The 25,426-nt window shown below is 37.1% G+C and overlaps 1 protein-coding gene and 1 pseudogene across 1 annotated transcript in view; both read left to right on the forward strand.

Annotated features, from left to right (window-relative positions):
- Positions 1-25,426, forward strand: part of GLRA2 (glycine receptor alpha 2) — a 296,188-nt gene that overhangs the window by 236,533 nt on the left and 34,229 nt on the right. The window lies entirely within an intron of this gene.
- On the forward strand, positions 6,909-7,588 carry LOC140503512 (geminin pseudogene; annotated as a pseudogene).

Raw genomic sequence — 25,426 nt, forward strand, 5'->3', positions numbered from 1 at the left:
TATGAATTTCATGTGTTTTGAATCTATGACAATTAGGCTTGTCTCATGAATCAGCATTCTTTTCATCTAAAGATGGATGTAAAAATCTGTTGCCTATATCACACATTCATAAATTTTACATAGTTATTGATTCAGACATTCAAAGTTGATTCACATGTAGCACGTCAAATGAATTTAATTTGTTCTTCATTTCCTAGTCACATCTTAAAAGGATCATGTCCCTTAGTAAAGAATACATTTAGCATCAGATTCCTGTCCCCTGGACAATATTCCATATACCATTGCTAGACAATTTTCTAATCATTTGGAAGAAGTATTGATACTTAAAACCTCTTAGGACTACAAAGTCAAGTTGTATCTTACTGAATAGCTGAAGGACAACTAAAAATTTTCCATAAAAAATCAGGATGGTGTAAATGTTTGGATTTTGGACTGAATTTTTAGTAAGGTATACTGGACATGGCCTTAGTTTATCTCTCATAATGTGAACATCAGCTTATATATCTTCCAAAAGACTGACTTTAAGATTAGCACATGCCTATTGTTGAGTAGTTTGCCATTTCTGTCTCCAGTTCATTTTACAAATGAAGAAACTGAGTCAAACAGGGTTAAGTGACTTGCCCAGTGTCACATAGCTCATAAGTATCTGAGTCCAGATTTGAATTTGGGAAGATGATTCCTGACTTCATGCCTGGCACTCTATCCACTGTACCATGTAGTTGCCCATTTTATATCTATGGGTATGGCAAAATTGGGTCCAGAAAGCCATTTTGGTTCTCTATTTCATCTATTTGCTGGGATTCAGGTTAGTTTGTTGCTGCTGCAACAACCTATTGATAAAAGCTTTTGCTTCTTTAAGACTTTAACTCTAGGCTTTAGCTTTTCTCTGCTTTCTCTTCTTTTCTGAGGGTTTTCCTTCTCCTACCCCTACCCCTTTTAATTCACTATAAAAACTGTCCAAATACAAGATTGTCACATCACATGGACATTTCAGTATACATATTGTGTACAGTTCCAATAAATCCAGAGTCACAGCAAGGATAATGTAACTGTGATTCTTGCCTGAGGTACACAAAGCTGAGGAGACATAAAGATTATCTAATTGTATTCATCCAAGTATGACTTGCCATTAGGAGAGGGGGTACCATTGAATGTTCTTGTTTCAGACACAAAATTGGCTAACAATAATTACAGACAAATTACGTATGATATGACTGTATAGGGAGCTCAATTACCCACTTAAGATTTAAAAGGACAGATACAAAAGATGAAATCAAGACAGGTAACTTAGTGAGCATACAAAATAATGGTACTGTCCTGAGAGAATAATGATATAAATGCCAAAACCCTAAATGAACTTTGGCTTGTTTTCAAATGCTAATTAAATTTAAATGCTTGTTTTAAATGCTAATTTTAAATGCCAATTGTAACAAAAAATTTATATGACAGGCTATGAAACAGAATCACTATTTGGGGTAGTTGGGATAATGACAGTAGACAATAGAGAGAAGGAAAAATACTCAATTTCTGCTTTAAATACATTTTCTCTGTCAAAGAGAAATCTTCAAAATGGAAAAGACTAAACAAAAATAGCTTAACAGGGAACTGAAACCCAAGTGAAGATGTACTAAAGAAGTTCTTAGTCCCCAGTGAATTCAAATCACCATCCCAGTCAGAGACAGAGACAAACCATATTCCAAAGTGCTGAAATAATTTGTCAATGTGATTGCTGAGCCACTGATAGTGACATTTGAAAAAGTATGAACTAGAAAAGTGCTATAGGAACAATCTTTTTTCAAAAGGAAGGTTGATTCTTGAAACCTCAACTTATCTCCACTGTTGGCAAAATTCTAGAACCATTACCAAAGGGATGGTTTAGGAGCATAGAAACAGAAGCAATCATCATCTCCAGCAGATTTATCAAGAACAAGTGATGCCAAACTAACCTAATCTAATAACTATGTTGTTGAGGTGGTTGTTGTTTTTAACTCGGTCACTTGATTGGTAGGATAAGAAATTGCATAGATAGTATATACTTGAATTTCAATAAGATGTTTGACAAAGTGTTTCTTTATAGTTTTGTAAACAAAATGGAAAGATGTGGGCTAAGACATAACACCAATGAAGTCAGAAATGTTTGGACAACCAGACAAAAGGATGAATCAAAGTCCACTTAGAATGCTATGTAACAGAATGTTGCAGGCCTCTATATTTGGCCCTGTTTATTTCTAAATTATTTGGATGAAGGAATAAATAACATGCTTATCAAATATATAGATGATGTGACTCTGAGTTGGATAGCTATTATGTTAGATGACAAAACTGGGATTTTAAAAAAAAGATATTAATGGACTAGAGCAATAGGCTAGATCTAATAAAGAATTTAATTATACAAATGTAAAGAACTACATTTTGAAAGTCAGTTGTAAGAGAATAGAATGGAGAAGGGTTAAGGGATTTATCCACAGTTTGGGAAAGTCATTTTAAAAAATCCAAGATTGGAAATTAATCATACTTAATAAAATTGAATTGATGACACATCCAATATTTTAAGGTGTATAAAGCATTTTGCATACATCATAGCATTGTTACAGCATCCCTGTGAGGCAGGACCACAGATGTAAAGTTGGATCATCTCAGTGGTCATCTAGTCCAACTCCTTTATTATACAAATGAGAGAATTTAGATCCAAAGAGACTTTCTCATAGTCACATAGTTAGCAAGTGGCAGAACCAAGATTTAAATCTACATTTCTCTTTACTCCAAGTCAAACTTCCTTCCTACTACATCATGCTCCCTCCACTGGCTAGACCACATCTGTATTGTATTCATTTCCAAATTATACATTTGGGAAGTGACCCTTGATCAGCTTGAGAACATCCAGGAGAAAGTGACCAAAATGGCAGGGAATCGTGAAACCTTGCCGTATATAGGTCATTGGAATAGTCTGGGAGTTGTTCAACCTGAAGAAGAGGAAACTTAGACGGCTGGAGGAGGAGGGACTACTGTCAAGCGTCTGAGGTGATATCTGTCATCTAGGAGAGGGACCAATGATTGCAATGATAATAGTTTACTTTTATATAGCACTTTAAGATTTTCAAAATACTTCACAAATGTCATCCCATGTTATTTTCACAACAACCCTGGGAGGTGGATGTTATTTAAGGAACTGAAGCAGCAGAGGTTAAATGATGTCCCCAGAATCACAAAACTAGCAGGTGTCTCAGGCAGAATTTGAACTCAGATCTTTCTGAATGCAACTGCCTTCTTTTGCTCATCCCCAGAGGGCAGAAACAGGGGCATTGCATGAAAGTTTCTGAAAGGCAGATTTTAGGAGGAGAAAAAGAAAAACTTCCTAACATTAAGGCCAATCCCATTTGCTACACTATCAGTTCTCTAAAGGCAGATACCATCTGCCCAGCAACTAGTATAGTGCTCTACGCACCATATGGAACTTCATAACTGTTGATTGAATTGCAATGAATCTTTGACTTCACAATTCCTACTCTAGCCAATTTGTACATGAAGTACTGAGAAAATTCTATATTATCTAAGTATCTTCTTGGCTGTGCATTCTTAGCCTTTCTCCCTAGTTCCTGATCCATATCTCAAACTGCTACAGGACTTTTCCCCTTGAACTTATTAAGCCCCAAATGAAGCTTCTTAAAATTCAAAAAAATTCTCTTATTCCCTCTGACTTCACTAATTATGATGCCAACATTCAATCAATCTCTCCCAGACTTGAAACCTTTGATTCTTTTCTCTCCATCTCCTCCAATAGTTGGTCCCAAACTTCTATCAATTCTATCTCCAAAATTATTCTCATCCATTATTTGTTGTTTTTCAGTCATAGCTGACTACAATTCTTTTCTTAGCAAAGATATTGGAGTGGTTTACCATTTCTTCCTCCAACTCATTTTACAAATGGGGAAACTAAGGCAAATGGGGCTTGCTTAGGGTCCTCTCAGGAACCTCCAGGCTTGATGCTTTTTCTACTGTGCCACCTGGCTGCCCTATCATCTGTCACTACCATTCCCCTATTCTGATTACCATCCCAGCACCCTATTACACACTCTTGTTATACCCACCTAGACTAATGAAATAATCTATAATAGGTCATAGAATCATAGGGCTACAGCTAGAAGGGACTTTAGAAACCATCTAGCCCAACTCCTTCAGATTTTACAACTGAGGAAACTAAGGCAGCAGATTAACTCACTTTTCCTAGATCAAACAAATGTCAATGAGCAAAACAGTATGAGCTAAGTCCCACTTTATCAGGTTCCCTCCTTGTCTATTCTCCTCTGCTACCTCTGTCCTTGATCCATCTCTCACATCACTACCAGACATATTTTTCCTCATGGGCCACCAATTGGACAACGTTAATCCTCTTCTTAAAACCCATCAATAACTCATTATTGCTTATCCAGTAAAATTCACACTGTTCAGTCAAACATTCAGCACCTGCCACAGCTTGCTTCCACTCTACCTTTCCAACCTTATCTCACACTACTCTCTTCTATGTACTTAGAATACCAGGCTACTTGCCAATTCGCATACATGGCCCCATGCTTTCCTAACTCTGCTTTTATCCATTGTGTTCTTTATGCCTAGAATGCTCTCCTTGTTCCTTTTTTCCACCTTCCTTTGAATTTTTACTCATCTTTGAAATCCAGAGCAAACGCTATCAGCCAACAAAAAGGCATTCACATTAAGATTTATGCAAGATAAATATTGACTGAGAACACCAGAGTCAACATTTACCTTGAAGCTGAAAAATCCTGATGTCCACTGAGCAGTCAAGTGAAGAAATGGAGTTTTATTTCCTACAAGGTCAATCACTTACAGTTGACAAAGCTCACTGAGTTGATTTACGCTGCTTATATTTTTGAGATAAATAATAGAAATAGTTGAGAGATTTGACACCCTCCCTTTTTTTCCTTACAAAGAAGACCATCCAAATCATTCGCAGAATACAAGCATTCAAAGGAGCCTCAGAGGCCATCTATTTCAACCTGTACCTTCATTAAGTTCTATCGAATATTTCTTTGAAATTTTTCTTATATTGATCTCTTCTTCACTTTCTCTGTCTTCATCCTGACTCAGACCATTATGATTTCATGCCTGAAGTACTGCAACAACCTCTTAACCGGTGACATTTCTTCTCCTCCCTCCCTCCCTCCCTCCCTCTCTGTCTCTGTTTCTGTCTCTCTCTCTCTCTCTCTCTCTCTCTCTCTCTCTCTCTCTCTCTCTGTCTCTCTCTCTCTCTCTCTCTCTCTCTCTCTCTCTCTCTCTCTCTCTCTCTCTCTCTCTCTCTCTCTCTCTCCTAATGAATCTTAAACACTTCAACCATGTTAATCTTTCCAAAAAAAACAGTTTTAGGTCACTCTCTTGCTCAAAGAAATCATTTCCTTTCTCAAAAGCCATCCATTGCTCCTGATGGTTTACAGCAACATTTTTAGCTTGCCCAGAGAATTAAAACAACATAATAGTATCATTGGCAGGGGGAAAAACGTCCAATTTGGTGGAGGGGAAAGGCAGACAACAAGCATTTATTAAGAGCACACTGCATAAATATTATCTTATTTGACCTTCACAACACTCTTTGGAGATAGGTGCTATTACTATTCCCACTTTACAATTGAGGAAACTGAGACAAATAGTTTCCTTGACTTGCCCAGGGTCACCCAGTTAGTAATTGTCTGAGGCTGAATTGAACTCTGTTCATCCTGACACTATGCCCCATGCTCTATCTTCAATGTCTTCAACTAGCTGTCCATGGATGGATTTTTGTGGTATTTTTTAAAATACTAATAAAAAAAATTATCCAACAGCTGTTTTAGCAACAACTTTCCTGTAGGGAGCCTAAAAATATATTGTTTACCCTTCATTTTTTAACTAGCTAAACCCTAAACATAAATTTAAGGTTGTGCCTGAAATATTCTCTAAATTATTTTTTAATTTTTGAAAATTTGTTAACAGTTTTTTTCAATAACCAGTCCTAAGCCTAAAATCCTGAAAAAAATATCTGTACTTTTCAGGTCACCCCTGACCAACTGATATATCATAGAATCATAGGATGTTAGTTCTGGAGAAGACCTTACAGATGATATCATTTGACCCTCAAATTTTACAAATGGGAACACTGAAACCCAGAGAGGATAAATAACAAATAGCATTTTCAGAGTGAAACTTATTATCTCCTCTTCTTCTATATTCTCCATTTCTGTTCCTGACACCATCATCTTTCTGGTCACCCTGGTTTGCCTTTGAGGGATATCTTTCCCTCATCCAACCCACCCTGCCCTCATACAATCAATTGCCAAGTTGTCACTTCTACCTCTAAAATTTCTCTTACATTCTTTCACTCCTTCCCATTCTCATTGCCACCCACCTAATTCAGGCCCTTCTTACCTTTTGCCTAGGAAGAAGATTCTAACTGGTCTTACCTCTAGTCCCTCCCCTCTCCAACGATTTTTTCTGACTCTAGGTCCATCCCAAAGAAAGGTAGGGGGTTGGACAAGGAAGATGGTAGGGATACTTAGTTGCCTTCAACTATTAACTATGTTCACAAATGCCTCTTTAAATAAGAGCATTGATAATTTCCTTTGATGCTAATGATCAAGTGTGGCTTGCTTTGACAATGAGATCTAATCCCTGGGTACATTTGTGACAGAGTATGGAGCAATTATTGAGTGAAGAATATAGTACTTGGTTATGGAAGGGTTTGGAATGGAGTATGGATTATGAAAAGGAGTGTGGGATGATGAGTAGAATGCTGACCTTGGAAATCAGGAAGACCTGGGTGCACCCTATGACTGGCTAACCTTAGGAAATTAAGATCCTCTGAGGGTCTCATGTATCTATGACTATAAGTTACCGGATGGTTGATGATTTACATTGACAACATGATCTTTCGTAGAAAGATCCCTATACCAATGAAATCACAGGTTCATATCAATGGAGCAGTTATTAAAGAAGAACCCAAAGGAACTACAAAGAATTACTTTTTGGACAGCACAAATGGCAGTCTCATACCAAAATGAACACTCAAGATGATTCAGCCACCTGTAGCTGGTTCTCTAGTTGACAAAGTAAATGACTTGAATTGAATCAAGGGCTTATCCAAAAGGAAGCTTTGGAATGACCAACTAACACCCAAATTTTCTAACATTAATGTTGCAAGAGGCCCCAAGTATAGTAAAATTGAAAACCTTGAAGAAGTCTCTCAAGAAGCTTTTGATCCTATGATTAAAGAAAATCCTTCTTTTCAGTACTGGAAAGAAGCAGTAGAAAATCAGAGAAGGGCTCTTTATGAAGTACTACAAGAAAATGAGAAGCTATAGGAAAAAAATGTACAAGAGGACAATAAAATTACCTACGTAAAAGAAAAAATAAGGAACTAGTGAATGAGTATATGATAGAAAATCTGACTCTAAAAAACTTTGAACCATAGAACAATCTAGCCTTCAAGGATTCTCACTTCAGAGGAGAAGACAGAGGCTGAGATTCTGAAGAAAATCCTCCGATCAGTACATGTTATGAAACAAATGCTTCTTTCCCTACAAGTGGATGGCCACGTATATAAAAGCATTTTACATTTGATACCTGCGAAATAACACTGCCAAAATTTACCTCCATTTTAGTGACATCTTTGGGTTATTTTTCTAAGTTGGTAGAAATCTTGATTTTTTGAAATAGATACTGAGTTCATGAAATGTTGAATAATGGGAAGTAAAGGAAGAGTGTCTGAGTTGAGTTCCCTGGAGTTAGTTCCACGTTAACAGCACAAGAACTGAGTTTTATAGACTAGTTGTGTCAATAGAAATCTCCTACCTACATAGTTGACTAGAGAGCTCATGGACCCCAAGTCCTGTGCCTATCTTCACAAAACAATATAAGTAATTTGATAACTGTAGTACGTATTCTCTAGCATCTGCAAAGAATTGATTGGAACAGTTTTGAGCCCCCAGAACCTTCTGGAAGTGGAAAAAGGTTGATCAGAGAGAAGACAAGAATGGGCCCAGATTCTGAATTAAAGCAGAACTAGGGACAGATGGGAAAGACTTGTGTGGATCCATGTCAAACAAATCTTCCTAATGCACAGTCCTGATTAAAATATTCCCCTGCTCAAAAATCATCAATGGCTTTTCATTTTCTACCAAGTGAAATATTCACTCCTTGAAATGGCATTGAAGCCATCATACAATCTGGCTGTAACATACCTTTCTGGTCTGATTTCATGGTACTATATTTCACATATTCTGTGTAGCATGCTATAATGAAATGTACACTCATCTTCGGCTTAGAAGATCCAATTCAAAGCTTTCGTTTGGACACATCATATTTCTGTAATTCTTGGCAAGTCTAAGTCTCATTTTCCTCATTTAGAAAGGGGGATAATTTTTGTACTGCCTAGCTTAGCTGTCAGGGTTGTTTTGCAGGCAAAAAAAAAAATGTTTCACAAACCTTAAAATACTGTGTAAATTGTGAGGCTTATGCTTCAGCCAAATGGAAGTGCTTTCTTTCCTCTAACCCCACTCTGCCTGTGCTTGCCTACTATGCCTTTGTACATTTTTTTTCCTCCTATCCCTGCCAAATAGAAGACTTCTCTTTCTTTGGGGATGGAGGGAAGGAGGCATTAGGTGGTACCTCCTCCCTGAAGCCTTCCTTTACCCCTTATTGTTAGAAAATATTCTTTTCCTATTGAATCTTTCATAACACTCTGCTTGACCCCTACCACTTATTTATTCATTCTCTAATTTGGACTATAGATATTTGTATAGGTATCTTAGTCTCCCCCACCACCACTCAATTTTAAGGTTTGAAGAGAAGAAACGGTGTCATTTTCCATCTTAGCATCTCTAGAACTAAGAACATATTACCTTATATGTTCAGAATAATTACTTCGTAAGTGTGTGTGTGTGTGTGTGTGTGTGTGTATGTGTGTGTGTTTAATTGAACTGAAAATATTGTTTAGGCTGCTAAAAAAAAAAGATCAGGAGGAGGAAACAGTATCTTTTAACTTAATTAGTCCAATTCCCACTAAAACATTGTAAGCATGTGTGTTCTTGATAAATAACATATGATGATGATGACTTTGAACAGTGGTAGTTAATTATTATTACAATAGAAGCCCAGGTGTCCCTGGTGTCTTTTAAATTTTCCCTTGAAGCTGAGAAAGCAGTGATCCAGGTTGTCTCAGTACACAGAGACAGAAATATAGTCCCCAAAGGGATTAGAGGTATAGTTGACTTGGTGAGAAGTTCTCCAGTAGGGAATATGGATTCTAATGAAAATTCTACAGCTCAATAACTGTGGGCACCATGGCAAGCTTCTCCTCTTTTCTGGGGCTCCTTTTCTTAATCTGTAAAATGAGGCTTTTTTTAAGGTTTGTTTCATCTTTAAAATTCCAAGATTCACACTCAGCAGGATTCCAATGAAGACTTACAGCTGATGGGACTAATGAGGATCAGGTGTTTTTGTTTCCTAGTTTACATCTAATAAGCAAATATGGGCCTTTCTACTTATGTGGTTATCTACACAGTATACATAATATGTAGGAAAATGGGCAAGTACAATTGAAGTTTAAAAAAAAAAGAAAGAATAATGTATTTCAACCTTCTACTCCCATGTAGAATGACTGAAAGTGCTGCTGATTTCTTTGTGGAGAAGCATGAATACGCTGAATATGGACTATTATGGTTAGCTTAGTAGATAAGAACCTAATACTAATCAATCTAAGGTAAAAAAAAAATAGTTTCATTTTTTCCATTTCCATATTCAATTTCCTGACCTGAGGAAATTAGTTAGACATGCAGCAAAACTCTGTCTTATAGCCACAAGCTGTCCCTTTAACCTTGCCCAGTCATCATGCAAATACTTGGAAGTAGTCACCAGTTGGATTGGGTTGGGGTTGGAAGGGAAAGAAAGATTGAGATAGAGGAAAAACAGAGAGAGAAAGAAAGAGAGAGAGAGAGAGAGAAAGAGACAGAGACTCACCTTGGACAAGTCATAATCTCTTTGGACTTCAGTTTCCTCATCTGTTAAAATTGGACTATATGACCTCTATGGTGGTCTACATCTATAATTTGATTATCTTAATTCCTTTTTTAGGAAGTTTAAGTGAAAGTAGTAGTGGAAGGGTGATAATTTGCATCATGTAAGACTTCTTTTGTTTCTTCCACAGGACCTAGCCAAATGCTCAGTGAATATGTTGTTATTCAGTTGTTTTTCAGTCTTATCTAACTCTTCATAATCCCATTTTGGGTTTTCTTGTCAAAGATAGAGGAGTGATTTTCCATTTCCTTCTCTAACTCATTTGACAGATGAGGAAATTGAGGCAAAAAAGGTTAAGTGACTTGCCCAGGGTTACACAGCTAATATGTCTGAGGCCATATTTGAACTCAGAAAGAAAAGTCTTTCTTACTCTAACTCTGGCATTCTATCCACTGCATCACCTAGCTGCTCAATGATTGATCAATCAATTTGATCATTTTATTAATTGATATGCATCAATCACTAATTAATTGATAATTGCCTCTGTTGCCTACTTTGTACTATAAAAAGATGAAAAGGAGATCCATCTTTGTGTTTCAGTTGTCTGTAATAAAAAAAAAGTGCCTTTGATCAGATAGGGGTAAGGAAAAATACTAAGGAAAAGAAGGAAGTGCCACATTCTTTGAATTGTGGTGGTTTGATTTATATAAAAATCGGTGGTAGACCTTTCCTCTCTTCCTGAAAATTAGCTTGTTGCTTGTAAACAAAATCAAATGACAAAAGAGTAAACATAATTGGAATTTGTATGGCCCAACCAATTATAATGCAAATGAGAGAAAACCCAAAATTAAACTTCTGATTGGAGCTATGTGCATTCCTTGTTTAAATTTCTGTAGTTCATGGTGAGGAGAAATGTTTCTGAAGTGTCTCCTCAACTATGTGATTTCATTCATTTTCCCCAGGATGTCTCATTTCTTCTAAACAGATCCACTGGGTTTTGGCTTGACATCTGCATTCATGGTGCCATCTTTTTAAAGACCTAATCTATCTCCTCACTTGTGCCATATGTGATGACAATCTGCAATAGACTATAAATGACAAGATGGAGATGGGATAGGGGCAGTATTCAGATCTAGGTTCCTAGTTTGAGGGTAGGATCAGGGAAAGTGGGAAAAGGGAGTGTGGGGAGGAGGCAGGAAAGAAGAGTATTGGTATCCCCAGCTCATTTTACAGAGGAAAATAACAATAATTCAACACACAGATAAATATGTATTGCATTTTATATAAACATAGCTTAAATATCATTGGCATCAGCCCCAATCTCTGTTATGTGTCCCTGGGACTGAAACTGAATCATTTGTTTCTATTCCAGGAATACAGGATTTCAACCCATTCATCAGCCCTCTGGTCATAGAAGGGGTTCATAAACCATCTTCTCAATTTATGAATACATTGTACAAAACTGAAGCAAACATCTTGTTATTATCAAGATACTATGCCAAGTATGCCCTTGTATCTATTGGTCTTATTCACTTGCAAAAGGAAATTAGATTAGTGTGAGAAGATATGGTCTTCATACAGTCACTCTCCTATTCATAGACATTGACATTTCAGGATTATGCCCAAACGGTGCAGCCTTTGAAAAAGAATAGCTTGCATCCTCATAACACCTTAAGATTTTCAGCCTTCCTCACAACTCTGTAGATTAGTCCAAATGTTATTATTAATTATCCTCATTTTATAGGAGGGCAAGACAGAAGCTTCGAGAAGTTGATTGACTTGACAAAAGTCACATGATGAAAATTAGCCTAATAGAAATGAGTTACTTCTATTTCTATCATGTTATTTAACCTGTTAAAACCCAGATCTTTGGGACACTAACTCTTTTGGGATTTTTAGACCTTGAATATACAGACCACAAAACACAGACATTAATTTGCTTTAAAGCCAATGTTCTTAATCTAGGATCCATGACCTTTCAAAATACATATATATGCAACAATTATTTCAATGTAATTGTCTTATTTTTAAATCTTATGTTTTTATTTCATACTTTTTAAAATATACATTCTGAGGAGTCTATATACTTTACCAGACTGCCGACAAGATCCATGATATAAAAGAGATGAAGAATGAGAATGCTGAGAAATAGTGCACATATGGACTATTAGGGAAATTACTAAATTCAATAGTGAAAAAAATAATCTATTAGATGGGGCAGCTATGTGGTGCAGTGGATAGTGCACCAGTGCAGGAGTCAGGAGGACCTGAGTTCAAATGTCACCTCAGACACTTGACACTCACTAGCTGTGTGACCTTGGGCAAGTCACTTAACCCCAATTGCCTTATCCTGGGTCATCTCCAGTTATCCTGATGAATATCTGGTCACTGGATTCAGATGGCTCTGGGGGAGAAATGAGGCTAGCGACCTGCACAGCCCTCCCTCACTCAAAACAAAATCAAGTGCAAGTCATGTCATTATTTCTCTGATGGCATGGTCTTCTTCGACAACGAAGGATGAACACACAATCTAATAGATGTAAAACTGCCAAGTATATGAACTGTCAAATCAAATTATTCTCTCAAGAATAAATGTTTATTTAACTAAAATGAGCATTATATAATGGAAACAAAATTCTTAATAATCCAGAAAATGTGAAGTAGACATTATTTGTGGAAAGATTGTAACACTATCATATCTCCAATGTCCCACTATACCTGGACAGTGGGCCATATGGATTTCCCAACTCCCAGCAGAGAACAGAAATAAAAGGAGTGGAAAGGAAAAAAAAATGGCTTCTAACTACTTCTGTGCTTACCAGAAGAGTAATTGGTGTCCACAGAGAAGTTAGGGGTAAGGGTGGGCATGGAGGGAAACTCTTAGCCTCCTTTACTGCTATATCCTGTGGCGGAAGAGAATCCTAGAGCACAGAGCCAGTTGACTATTTATGCCTCATTGCCAACCAGTAAGCAAGAAATCATTAAAAGGTCAACATCATATACTCCCGAAGGTTTGATTGAAGCACCACCTACTACTTCCAGACATCAGATTACATGCTCCCATTCACGTGCCTCCCAGACTTTTGCTGAGTATAGTTCCAAGAATGTTGTAGTCTCCTGCTATAAGCTTAGCCAAGAAGTTATTTATGAATCTGAGGGATTATGACCCTGTGAATGCACAGACATCCACCTCCCTCAATCCAATCCACCTAACTTATCAGAGACTACATCACCAAAGCAAGCTGCTATCTTATTTACTCTTGAAGCCTGTCTTTATTGTGTTCAGTTGTTTTTTAGTTGTGTCCAACCCTCTGTGACCCCTATTTGAGATTTTCTTGACACAGATACTAAAGTGGTTTGCCATTTCCTTCTCCAGCTCATTTTACAATTGAGGCAACTGAGGCAAATAGGGTTAAGTGACTTGCTCAGGATCACACAGCTAGTAAGTGTCCAAGATCAGATTTGGTCTCATGAAGATGAGTCTTCCTAACTCTAGCCTATCTACTCTATCCACTGTGCCGCCTAGCTCTCCTATCTCTGTTGCCTGAAAGCATTTATTACACTACTCCAACCCCATTCAGAAAAATATGCCTGATGACAAGGAAACTACTAAAGAAGGCAGAATTGAGGGCAACTTGAAAGCAGGGGGTGTTAACCTGGGGTCAGTGAAAAGTTTGATTTTTTTTTAAATTGTAACTATATTTCAGTATAATTGGTTTCCTTTATAATAATATGTATTATATTTTGTACATTTAAAACAGTATTTTGAGAAAGACTCCATCCCAGAGAGATCCTGACACAGAAGACATTAGCTAGCAAGTGTCAGAGCTGGAGTCAGGAAGAGCTGAGTTCAGATCCAGTGTCAGACTCTTACTAGCTATATGACCCTAGGTAAGAAGTTACTTAAGCTCTACCTGCCTCAGTTTCTTCATCTTTAAAATGAGAATAATATCTACCTATCAGGTTTATTGTGACAGTCAAATGAAATAACTTTGACAAAGCATGTATCAAAACTTAAAGCCCTCTATTTACGCTTGTCTCTTACCATCACACAGCTGGGCAATATTGTCCAGACTCCACTTTCAGTATACTAGGCCATGCTGCTTCCTAGTTAAATCATGTTGTTGTGGTTATTCAGTTGTTTTTCAGTTGTTTTCTGCCTCTTCATGACCCCATTTGGGCTTTTCTTGGCACAGATGCTGAAGTGGCTTGCCATTTCTTTCCCCAGCTCTACAGAGGAAAATAACAATGGGATCCAATATTTCCTACTTTTTAAGTCAGTTGTGATATGATGAGGATGTGATCTCTTGCTGAATATTATTTGTGAGAGCTTGTATATTCTTCCAGTGCTTAGCACAGTGGGTGGTATGTAGTAGATACAGAATATTCTCAATTTATATAGAGATGGAAGAAAGAGAGAGCGAGAGAGAGAGACAGACAGAGACAGAGACAGACAGAGAGACAGAGAGAGAGACAGAGAGAGAGAGACAGAGAGAGAGAGAGACAGAAAGAGACAGAGAAAGAGAGACAGAGAGAGAGAGAGAGAGACAGAGAGAGAGAGACACACAGAGAGAGAGAGAGAGAGAGAGAGAGAGAGAGAGAGAGAGAGAGAGAGAGAGACAGAGAGAGAGAGAGACAGAGATAGGCCTCATAAATATTTTGTATGGATGGTATAGGTAGGTCATTGTGGATATTTTATTTTTTTAAGTATTTTCTTTTTTCCAATTAAATCTGAAAACAAGTTTTAATGCTTGTTTTTTATTTTGAGTTCCAAACTCTCCCTGCCACCTCCTCCCTGACATGGGAAAGCAATTTGAAATAGATTACACACATGCAATCATGCAAAATATATTTCCATATTAGTCATGTGGTAAAAGAAAACACAGACCAAGAAGAAAAAAAAGGAAATAAAAAATAGTATGCTTCAATCTGTATTCGTACTCTATCAGTTCTTTCTCTGGAAGTGGATAGCAGCTTTCATCATAGGTCCTTCGGAATTGTTTTGGATCTTTGTATTGTTTAAATAATTCCATTTTAAATCCTTTTAATTTTACATCATATTTTATTACTATTCTTTCTTCTTATTATAAATCCTAATTTTAACTCTCATACGTCAATGATTTTAGCTGACTCAAAGAGAATAATTCCAATGTTCATAAGCATTTTCTATTTGTTAAAATGTAAGTTTCATTCTTTGTAATGTTATTTGATATTTACCTTGTCTAGAACCTACCAATTTTTTTTTTTTTGGAAAAAAGTGTTCATGATATGGATGCATAGAGTTTCTATGGAATCTACAAGTCTTTGGCTTCTTACTTCTTTTTTTAACCAAATATTCTGACGTATTTCTCCCCATCTTTACTATTTCCCACCTTTGCACAGAAGTCTCTGAGTATCAGGGTATATGTTAATTTGATTTGGAAGATTCAAGTTCTTCACGGAATTTCACTATCACTTTTCTCTCAATAACTAATATTGGTACAAAATCTGCCATTATTTTCATGGTGATCTTTTTTGCAAACATTTATTATCAATATAATATTCAACATATGATGACTAAATATTCCATGAAAAACTATTTCTTGTAGCTGTCGGGCACACAATGAATCCCATTCTCTCATTTCTTTTCTTTGTCTCTCTAGAGAATACCTACAAGCCATCTTTCCATTTTGCTACAACTTCCTTCTTTTTTTCTTATTTTATTTAGAGTTATTAGTGAAGAATGTCAGGATTGTGGTGATTTAGCTCCCTCACCAGTGTATCTACCCGTCATTCGTTAGGTAAGGATCATACATTTAGAGAAACAGCAGGCAAATTAAGGATTGTGATGGTAGAAACAAAAAAGTCCTATTCTAAGGTATTGTCATGGGATGGAGGTAGTCTGGGATTCTTGAAGAGTAGGTCAGTAGATTTCAATCTCTGACAGATTCTACTATCCTGGAAAGTCTTCAATTAGGGCCCTGGCAACAGACCAAGACTGTTTTCCAAGGACAAGCCCAGCTAATCACAAAGAGGCACATCACCAGTAGAATGAGAAGCTCATGATGGACCTATTTTGACCACTGTAACCCATGAAATAAGGAAATATACAAAAAGGCCCTAAGCAGAGGGTCACTGCCCCATTTTGCTTCTGCAGTGATAGTGGCCAAATGGTAAGAAAGGGGTTAAAAAATCACACAAGTTTTTCAACATCAATTCACTTTAGACTACCATGCCATACAAAAACTTAAAATGAATGATAAAATGAGTCATGGTATCACTAGCTTATAATTGGACTGGATATCCGAGGTCATATAGTCTAATCCTCCCATTTTATAGATAAGGGACTGAGACCCAGAGAGTCTAAGCAACTAGGTAAAGGTCAGCTAAGAGTTAAGATCTGAACACATGCCTCATGACTCCAAGTTCAGCGATCTTGCTGCTGTACTATGATAGCATCCAAAGTTTCACAACATTCTCATTAGCAATGCTCGGAACATTTAAATGGCTACAGCATAGCCAAGTCTACTTCATGTCCCCTGCAGCTCTATCTCTTTCTGAAGGATAGTGTTTTCTACTCACTAGAAAACCATTTTCTGATGCTTACTTCAGCAACACATATGTACTAAAATTGTTGCAACAGAGAAGATCCTGCTCAAGAATGATACACAAACTTGCAAATCATCCCATACTTTTTTTAATGAAGCTAGGGATATGGCAGATAAAAAAAAAAGAAAAGAGGTACATTAAAGCATTTTTTATCCACAAAGAGAACAAAAGAAAGAGAGAAAAATCACAGGTAGCTTTGAAAGTTACATTTAAATGTGTTATATACATATATGTTTTTAAAAATATATTAACATTTAAGATCTAAAAAGAAAAGTAAACTGTCCACAATAGAGATTCTCAGTTTTGTGCATAATCCTTTTTTTAAAATTTTCTACTGTGTATCTGGAAAACACTCATTTCACTCGATATTTGTTAAATTCAGAATAAAACTTTACAATTGTTTGTTGGTTTGATTAATAGAATACTAATAGGGAACCAGTGTTGAGAAAGAACAAATATGGTCTCTATGGAAGAATGTGGTCAATACATTACTTCTATTAGTTTCTGCAAATCATTATTCCAGGTGCTTTCCAGTGATGTGCTGCCATGGATTCATATTACTCAAAAGTTGGGGATGCCCAAGAAAAGGAACTAATCATGCACCCAAATGGTATGATTCAAGAGTAATCAAAAACACCTACCTGTCCTAAAATATTCACCTTCCTCCTCCTGAGTCTGTCATGGCATTTGTGATTCCCACCATTAAAGTTCCTCCTCTGGGGCAAGGCACTATGTCTAGATGCCTCCTGTGTCCAGAAAAATGTTTACCAGAAAGGGTAATCCATTGCTCCATTAGTACCCACTAATACTTTAGTATCATAAAGTTGGAATTGACTGAAGCTTAGAGGTTTTCTAATTCATCTTCCGATTTTACAGATGAGAAAACTGAGCTCCAGAGATGTGAAAGTGATTGCCTAAATCACATAGACAGATAACAAGTGGCAATCAGGATTCAAACCTAGTCCCTCCAACTCCCAATCTAATGTGATTTCTCTTGTTGCTTTTCTGATTATCAAACTAGAAAGCTGCCACCTAGAAAAAGTCAGAACCATGATACACAATGGAAAGATGCTGAATTTAGAGTCAAAGAACCTGGTTTGAGTCCCAGTCCCACTTACCACGTCTGGGTCTCAGTTTCCTGATCTCTACAAAACTGAGGAATGGCCTAGATGAATCTAGAGCAAAATTTAAAAAAAAAAAAAGTGGGGGGGGGGGAGAGAGACTTTTTTGAATCAAGTAAATTCTCAGGGAAGAGAAAAAGTTGGGAGAAATCTGGAGAATGAAATGAGAACATCTGAAGCATCAAGACATGGCAGGGAGTACAAAAGAGGTATCTAATTTAGTGCACTTCTTTGATTAGTGGTAGGCAATGAAGTATTGTGTTTAGAGCAATGGACTTGGAATCAGTCAGATATGGATTTATACTTCTCCTTACATACTTACTGACTCTCTGACCCTGGAGAAATCACTCCCTGTGACTCAGTTTCCTTATTTATAACAGAAGTTGGTCTTGGTACCCTTCAAGGTCCCTCCCAGCTCTAAATGTATGATCCTGTGATTACTTCACAAATCTGCCTTGGGACAGTTCTGTCCTCAAATCGTTTAGATTAGAATTAGTTCCATTGGGAAATATCTCATAGATTTGTCTGCAAGTCATGCCAAAACTCCTACATAAATAGATTTCATGTTGTGGTAATAGCCAACAATGTTCTAGCTGACAGGAAATGAAGCCATCTCTGAGTTGTCTAAGGGAACCTTAGTTCAAGCCTATAAAGTAGGCTCTTTGCCTTTGTCCTCCTTAAAAAACAAAAAAACAAAAAAACAATACCTCTGTAATAGTTATTCTGGCTTTTATTAGTAATTCAGTTCAGCAAATTTTAATGAACTCACGGTACTGCACTAGGAATTGAGTGTTTTAAAACACAAATGTAACAGAGCAAGTTTTAAGGATCTTATGTTTCATCAGAGGATAAAAATAAGAAGGGAGGGAGGAAGGGAAGAAAGGAGGAGGGGAGGAAGGGAGGGAGAGAAGAAACTCTTGAGATAGAATAGGAAATAAATATTTTTATTAAAGTTTATTATGCACCAGAGATAGCATCTGAAAATTTGAACTAAGAACAGACAGCTGGGTGGGAGCCATATTGAAGATGGTTTTAAATGCCCAGCTAAGGATTTTGCATTTTATCCTGTATATAATAGCCATCAGAGAATTATTGAAGCAAGAAGGAGCTGTTGAAATAGTGGGTTTTTCTTTGCAATTTGCTTCATTTTTTTTCATGTATTCCACTAGTCCTTCCAACTCTCAATCTAATGTGCTTTCTCTTGTAGCTTTTCTGATTATCAGATTTACACAAGGTGTTTACACAAGGTGTTTAAGAAAGATTTCATAGCCCATTAATTAAGGCAACCCTTTTTTTCATAGCTCACTTGGCACTAAGGAGGTTGGAGGAGAAGGTGGAAATATCTGATTTAGGACTGAAAGATTGAAGTTTTTGGATTTGACTAAGATAGTCAAAGACTCAGTGTAAACAAGGAATTTGGACTGAATTTTGTGCAATATTAAAGAGAAAGTTAAAAAGGGATTCTTTTTTTGGTTGTGAGGCAAACTAATCTGGGAATAACTACTATTCCACAAGAGAGCTGAGCCCATTCTCTGTCAAGGGCACAAAGCTTGAATGATTTTTATGGTGTTTTTCGCAATCTTGTTCCACTCTACTAGGTATTGTGACAGACTTATTTTAAGACTTTCAGGAAGGGTTGTTTCACAAGACATCAAAAGGTCTGAAAAAAAAAAAAACTTGCAAATGAACTGCTTATCTCTTTAGGTTGTCTCCCTCTCAATTTCCTAATCTATTTCTTTCTTTTCTATACCCCCTTGCACCCCAGTATCTTCTCATTTCTTTTCTTTCCCACCTTCAACTCTACTAATACCTTTCCACTTCCCCTCTTCTTCCCTTTTCTAATGTCCAAAGACTTGACTCATTCATTCCCCCTATGGGTTTTCCAATGTTTCCACCTCAGTTCCTTACCAACCATGTTAGCCTACATAGTTCCAGTGTTTTCCTACTCCCTTCTACTCTCTTCTGTGACAGTCAGCACAGCAGAATGGATAAAACATTAGCCTTGATATCAGGATGCCCTGAGTTTATACTCTGTCTCTGACACTTAGTAGTTATATGGCTGTGGGAGAGTCACTCTGTCTCACTTTCTTTACCTATAAAATGAGACGTATGGTTTGAATACCTCTCAGATCCTTTCTAACTGTGAAATTGACGCAGGCTTTCCTTAGAGTTTTAGAGAGTTTTAATGGCTGCCAGAAAGTCCAAAGGGAAGGGGCCTTAGATCTAATGCTTGAAGTAACTTCAGAAGCCTTCTAGCTTAATTCCTTGATTTTACAAAAAAAGGAAACTGGGACACAGAGAAGTTAGCTGACTTGTTCAGTATCACTCAGGTGGTAAGGAACAGAGACAGTATTTGTACCCACCCCTCCGACTCCAGAGCCCACGTTCTTTATAATGCAGCCTAGCATACTGCCTCCTACAAGTGGGAAAAGTTATAATTATACAAGTCTTAAAAGTAAGAAGTCATAAACTTAAACATTTCACCAAAGGACAGGAGCAGATAATGCACAAAAAACAGGAAACACAAACACACAAAAGGACTTGAAAATTTGTGTCATTAAAAACAGCTATATTATCGCCACACTGCTGATTAAAAATGCAAAATTAAATAATAAAAACTTTAGGTTGGATTAGCAAGTACAAGTACTAAGTGCTTTAACCTAGAAGTTTGAGGGGTGGGGGAGGAGTAACTCAGTATTTATGAGCCTTAGTTTCCTTATCTATTAAATAAGCACCTTGAACTCAATTTTCTCTAAGGTCCCTTGCAGTGAGTCCTCTGATCTTTTAAAAAGCATTCTGATCTCCTAACCTAAGAACCATAAAATTTTTCATTCTCTTTGATTCAGATAGACCTACAAGTAAGAAGAGATACCAAGAAAATCATGAAAAAAGGAGAAAAAAAGAATGTGCAAAGATGTTTATATTTTTGTTATAAGTGATGGCAGAAAACTAGAAATAACATAAATGGTTGGAGATAATGGAATAGAGGTGCAAACCATAGCCCATCCATGCAAGTGAGTGTATCTCTATGGCTCATAAATTCAGAGATATACATAAACAGGGAACTGACTACAGAAAATCAATGCAATGTCAATTAGGAATACAGAATACAGCCTGACAACTACATTAGGAGATACTTGCATACTTACACATGCATTATATTTAACAATTTGAATTTATAATGCTCAATATCAGAAGAGATTATAGTATAAGGAAAATTGTAACTAGAAATACTTGTGTTTGAGGCAAATAACACAGAGTCCAACCTCAAATGTTTTTAGGGAGGCTAGAAACAGCGATAGCTGGTGGAGAGGACAGGAAACAATTCACCTGGGCAGTGGTCTGCCAGGGGGAGGAAATACCTGGTGACTTCTTCTTTTATCTAGTCTTAATAACCACGAGTTCAATTCATTTCTTCCTAAATCACTGAAGAACTTGTAAGTACTATCATTGACCTCGAAATTTTGGTGCCCTGTGACAAAGTCCCAGCTTCCCCTTCCTAGCTATGGCTCCAAATGTTATTTATTGACATTGCCATCAATATCAGTATGCCTGTTTTGCCTAAGTATTTCTCAGCAACTCTGCTACCCTCTTATTGAAACTACTTCTCTCATAGCTTATTCTTGGAGTTGACTAGGCCTCCATCCTGTGTGGCTGAGGTGGTTCAAACTATAGGTTATGTAGCCAAGGCAGAGGTCTCTCAGATTGTCAACTAAAGCTTCAGGGGGATTCTCAATCTCTCTTAGAATCTATTTCCTTCTCTTACTTCCAGGTATTTTGATTGTAGGAGAAATTTCTCCAATTGGCTCTCTAAAGGGCATGCCAATGGTTGTGTGTGTGTGTGTGTGTGTGTGTGTGATATTGTAAAAGATTTTTAATTTACCTGCTAGACTTTACGTACATAGTACTTATAATAATAATATCTAGCATTTATATTGCACTTTAAGGCTTACAAAATGCTTTGCATATGTACCACACTGATGCTCACAACAGCCCTAGAAGGTAAGTGCTATTATTATCATTTTTTATAGATGAAGAAACTCAGGTTGAGAGTGGTTAAGTGACTTGCCCAGGGTCACATAGCTAGTAACTGTCTAAAACAAGATTTGAACTCAGGTCTTCCCAACACAAAGTCCATCACTCTTTGCCACTCGGAACTATGTGGAGGTTGATGCAAAAAGTCATTATGTGTCTTTGATCAAATAGGTTTGTTTGTATGACTGCAGGTCCAGTATGAATTCAGTATGGTTGAGAGAGTTAAAAAAAAAAAAAAAAAGCTAATGTGATTTTTTTTCTTTTTATGTTTTTGTCCAGACTTGTGATTTTTAACAAGCTGCCTCTACTAATACAGATCAATGACTGTTTTGCAATTTATAGTCTCAGGGGCCTAGGGAGATTTATCTTGGTCCTAACCTTACATCCTGTCCATCTAAAAAAATTAGAACTTTTATCCTTCTTATAGGAGGATCCATGCAATTGTATTCAAATAGATAAAGTGCTCTCCTATGGAAGGGCAGCTAGGTGGCAAAAAGGATAGTATGCTAACCCTGGAGTCAGACTCATCTTCCTGAGTTCAAATCTGGTCTCAGACCTTTACTACTTGTGTGACCCTGGGCAAGTCACTTAACCCTGTTTGCCTCAGCTTCCTCATCTGTAAAATGAACCAGAGAAGGAAATGGCAAACCACTCTAGAATCTTTGCCCAGAAAATACCAAATGAAGTCATGAAGAGATGAACATGACTGAAATGACTGAATAACAAACAGCAAATCTCATATGGAAGGATTGGCTTGCTCTGTGTAGCTCTTTAGAGCAGAACTAGCACCAACAAGTGAAAGAAAGGTACATGAGATTTCAACGAAGGCCCTGGACCTAAAATCAGGAAGACTGGAATTAAAATCCAGTTCTCAGGCACTCAGTAGATATGTGATGCTGGAAAAGTCACTTAGCTTCTATCTACCTCAGTTTCCTCATCAATAAAAGGGGGGTAATAATAGCACCTACCTCCCACAGTTCTGAGGATTTGTAAAGCACTTAGAAAACCCTAAAGATTTATATAAGCAATAGATATTGATGATTAAATAAAGATTTATCATAATTAGAGCTGTGTGGAAATGGAATGGGGTCTCAGGAGGTAGCATATCTTCATCCTTCCAGTCAACCAACTTTACAACCTTGGTTGTATTACAACCTGGTAATATCTCCCTCCTACTTATGAAAACAAAACATCATGTTTAAACTGTGGATCTGGTATTCAAGAATTTTTTCAACTTGGCTTTTTCCACCTTATCTTACCCCTTGTTTGTGGACCCTCCTGACTAGAAATGCTGCTGCTGCTGACAATGAGGAGTTGTTTTTATTTAATATTTTATTTTTTTCTAATTACATGCAAAAACAATTTTAACATTCTTTTTTCAAATTTTGAGTTCCAAACTCTCTCCCTCCCTCACCTTTCCTTCCACCCACTGAGAAGGCAGGCAATTTGACATAGATTATATGTGTGTAGTTATGCAAAATACATTTCCATGTATGTCATGCTATGAAAGAAAACAAACAAAAATACAAAAATAAAGTAAAGAAAAGACATTCTCAGTCTGCATGCAGGCACTACCTGTTCTTTCTCTGGAATTGGACAGCTCCTTTCATCATAAGTCCTTCAGAATTTCCTTGGATCATTGCATTGCTGTGAATAACTAACCATACACAGTTGATCATCATACAATATTGTTGTTACTGTGTACAAGGTTTCTCTGGTTTTGCTCATTTCACTGTGCATCAGTTCATGTAAGTCTTTCCAGGTTTTTCTGAGAGTATCCTGACCATTATTTCTTATATACCACAATAGTATTCTATTGCAACCATATACGACAGCTTGTTCAGCCATTCCCCAATTTGTGGACATCCCCTCAATTTCCAATTCCTTGCAATCAGATAAGATTTGTTGCTATAAATATTTTTGTACATATAGGTCCTTTTTCTTTATTTTTTATCTCTTTGGGATACAGACCTAGTAATGATATTGCTTGGTCAAAGGGGTTGCATGGTTTTATAGCCCTCAAGGCATCATTCTAAATTGCTCTCCAGAATGATTAAGTATACAACTTCATCAAAAACGCATTAGTATTTTAACTTTCCCACATCTCCTCCAATATTTCCCATTTTCCTTTTCTCTTGTGTTAGCCAGTCTGATAGGTATGTGGTGGTACCTCAGAGTTATTTTAATTTACATTTCTCTAATCAATAGTGATTTGGAGTATTTTTTCACATGATTATAGATAACTTTGATTATTTCATTTGAAAACTGTTCATATCTTTTCACCATTTATCAGCTGAGGAATGGATCTTATGTCTATAAATTTGGCGCAGTGTTCTATATGTTTGAGAAAGGAAATCTTTATCAGAGAAACTCACTCTTCTTACAGTAATGATTACTAACTGTATTTCCTTCCATTCTATTTTCTTCATGTTTACCTTACTTTCTCTCTCCTTTCACCCTGTCCATTCTCAATTGACAATGAGTTTAACCAAATCTGCCTCTTCTGTCCTTCTGTATTGACTCAGGCCATTCATACAACTTGCCTTGAATTTGCCTTTTTTATCTTCCTTCCCCTCTGAACATCAGGTGAACTCTCTTCCAAGAAGCTTTGCCTAGTCCCCTCAAATGGAATTGATCTTTTCTTCCTCTAATTTCTCATAACATTCTGTTTTTCTTTTTTTTTAATTGATTCATTTATTTGTTTTCAGTTTTCAACATTCATTTCCACCAAATTTTGAGTTTCAAATTTTCTCTCCCTCTCTCTCCTGCCCCCCCAAATACCATGCATTCTGATTGCCCCTTCCACCAATCTGCCCTACCTTCTAACATCCCTCCCTTCCCTTATTCCTATCTTCTCTTGTCCTGTAGGACAAAATAAATTTCTGTATCCCATTACTTGTATTTCTAATTGCCCAGTTGTATGTAAAAACAATTCTGAATATTTGTTCCTAAAACTTTGAGTTCCAACTTCTCTTCCTTCCTCCCTCCCCAGCCATCCCCACTGATAAGGTAAGCAATTCAATATAGGCTATACATGTGTAGTTTTGCAAATGACTTCCATAATAGTCATGTTGTGTAAGACTAACTATATTTCCCTCCATCCTATCCTGCCCCCCATTGCTTCTATTCTCTCTTTTGACCTTATCCCTCTCCAAGAGTGTTTACTTCTAATTGTTTCCTCCTCTCATTTACCCTCTCTTCCATTATCCCTCACTCCTTCCTTATCCCCTTCTCCCCTAGTTTCCTGTAGTGTAAGATAGATTTTCATACCAAATTTAGTGTGCATGATATTTCTTCCTTGAGCCAAATGTGATGAGAGTAAGCTTCACTTTTTCCTTCTCACTTCCCCTTTTTCCCCTACGTTGGAAAAGCTTTTGTTTGCCTCTTCTACAAGAGATAATTTGCCCCATTCCATTTCTCCCTTTCAACTCCTAATATATTCCTCTCTCATCCCTAAATTTTATTTTTTAGATGTGATCCCTTCCTATTCAACTCACCCTGTGCTCTCTCTCTCTCTCTCTCTCTCTCTCTCTCTCTCTCTCTCTCTCTCTCTCTCTCTCTCTCTCTCTCTTCTCTCTCTCTCTCTCTCTCTCTCTCTCTTTCTCTGTGTGTGTGTGTGTATATATATATGTATACATGTGGGGGGGTGGAGTGAGGGGGGGCGGTGTATAATTCCTCCAACT

Source organism: Notamacropus eugenii, chromosome 5 (assembly GCF_028372415.1).
Source record: "Notamacropus eugenii isolate mMacEug1 chromosome 5, mMacEug1.pri_v2, whole genome shotgun sequence".
NCBI classification, from domain to species: Eukaryota; Metazoa; Chordata; class Mammalia; order Diprotodontia; family Macropodidae; genus Notamacropus; species Notamacropus eugenii.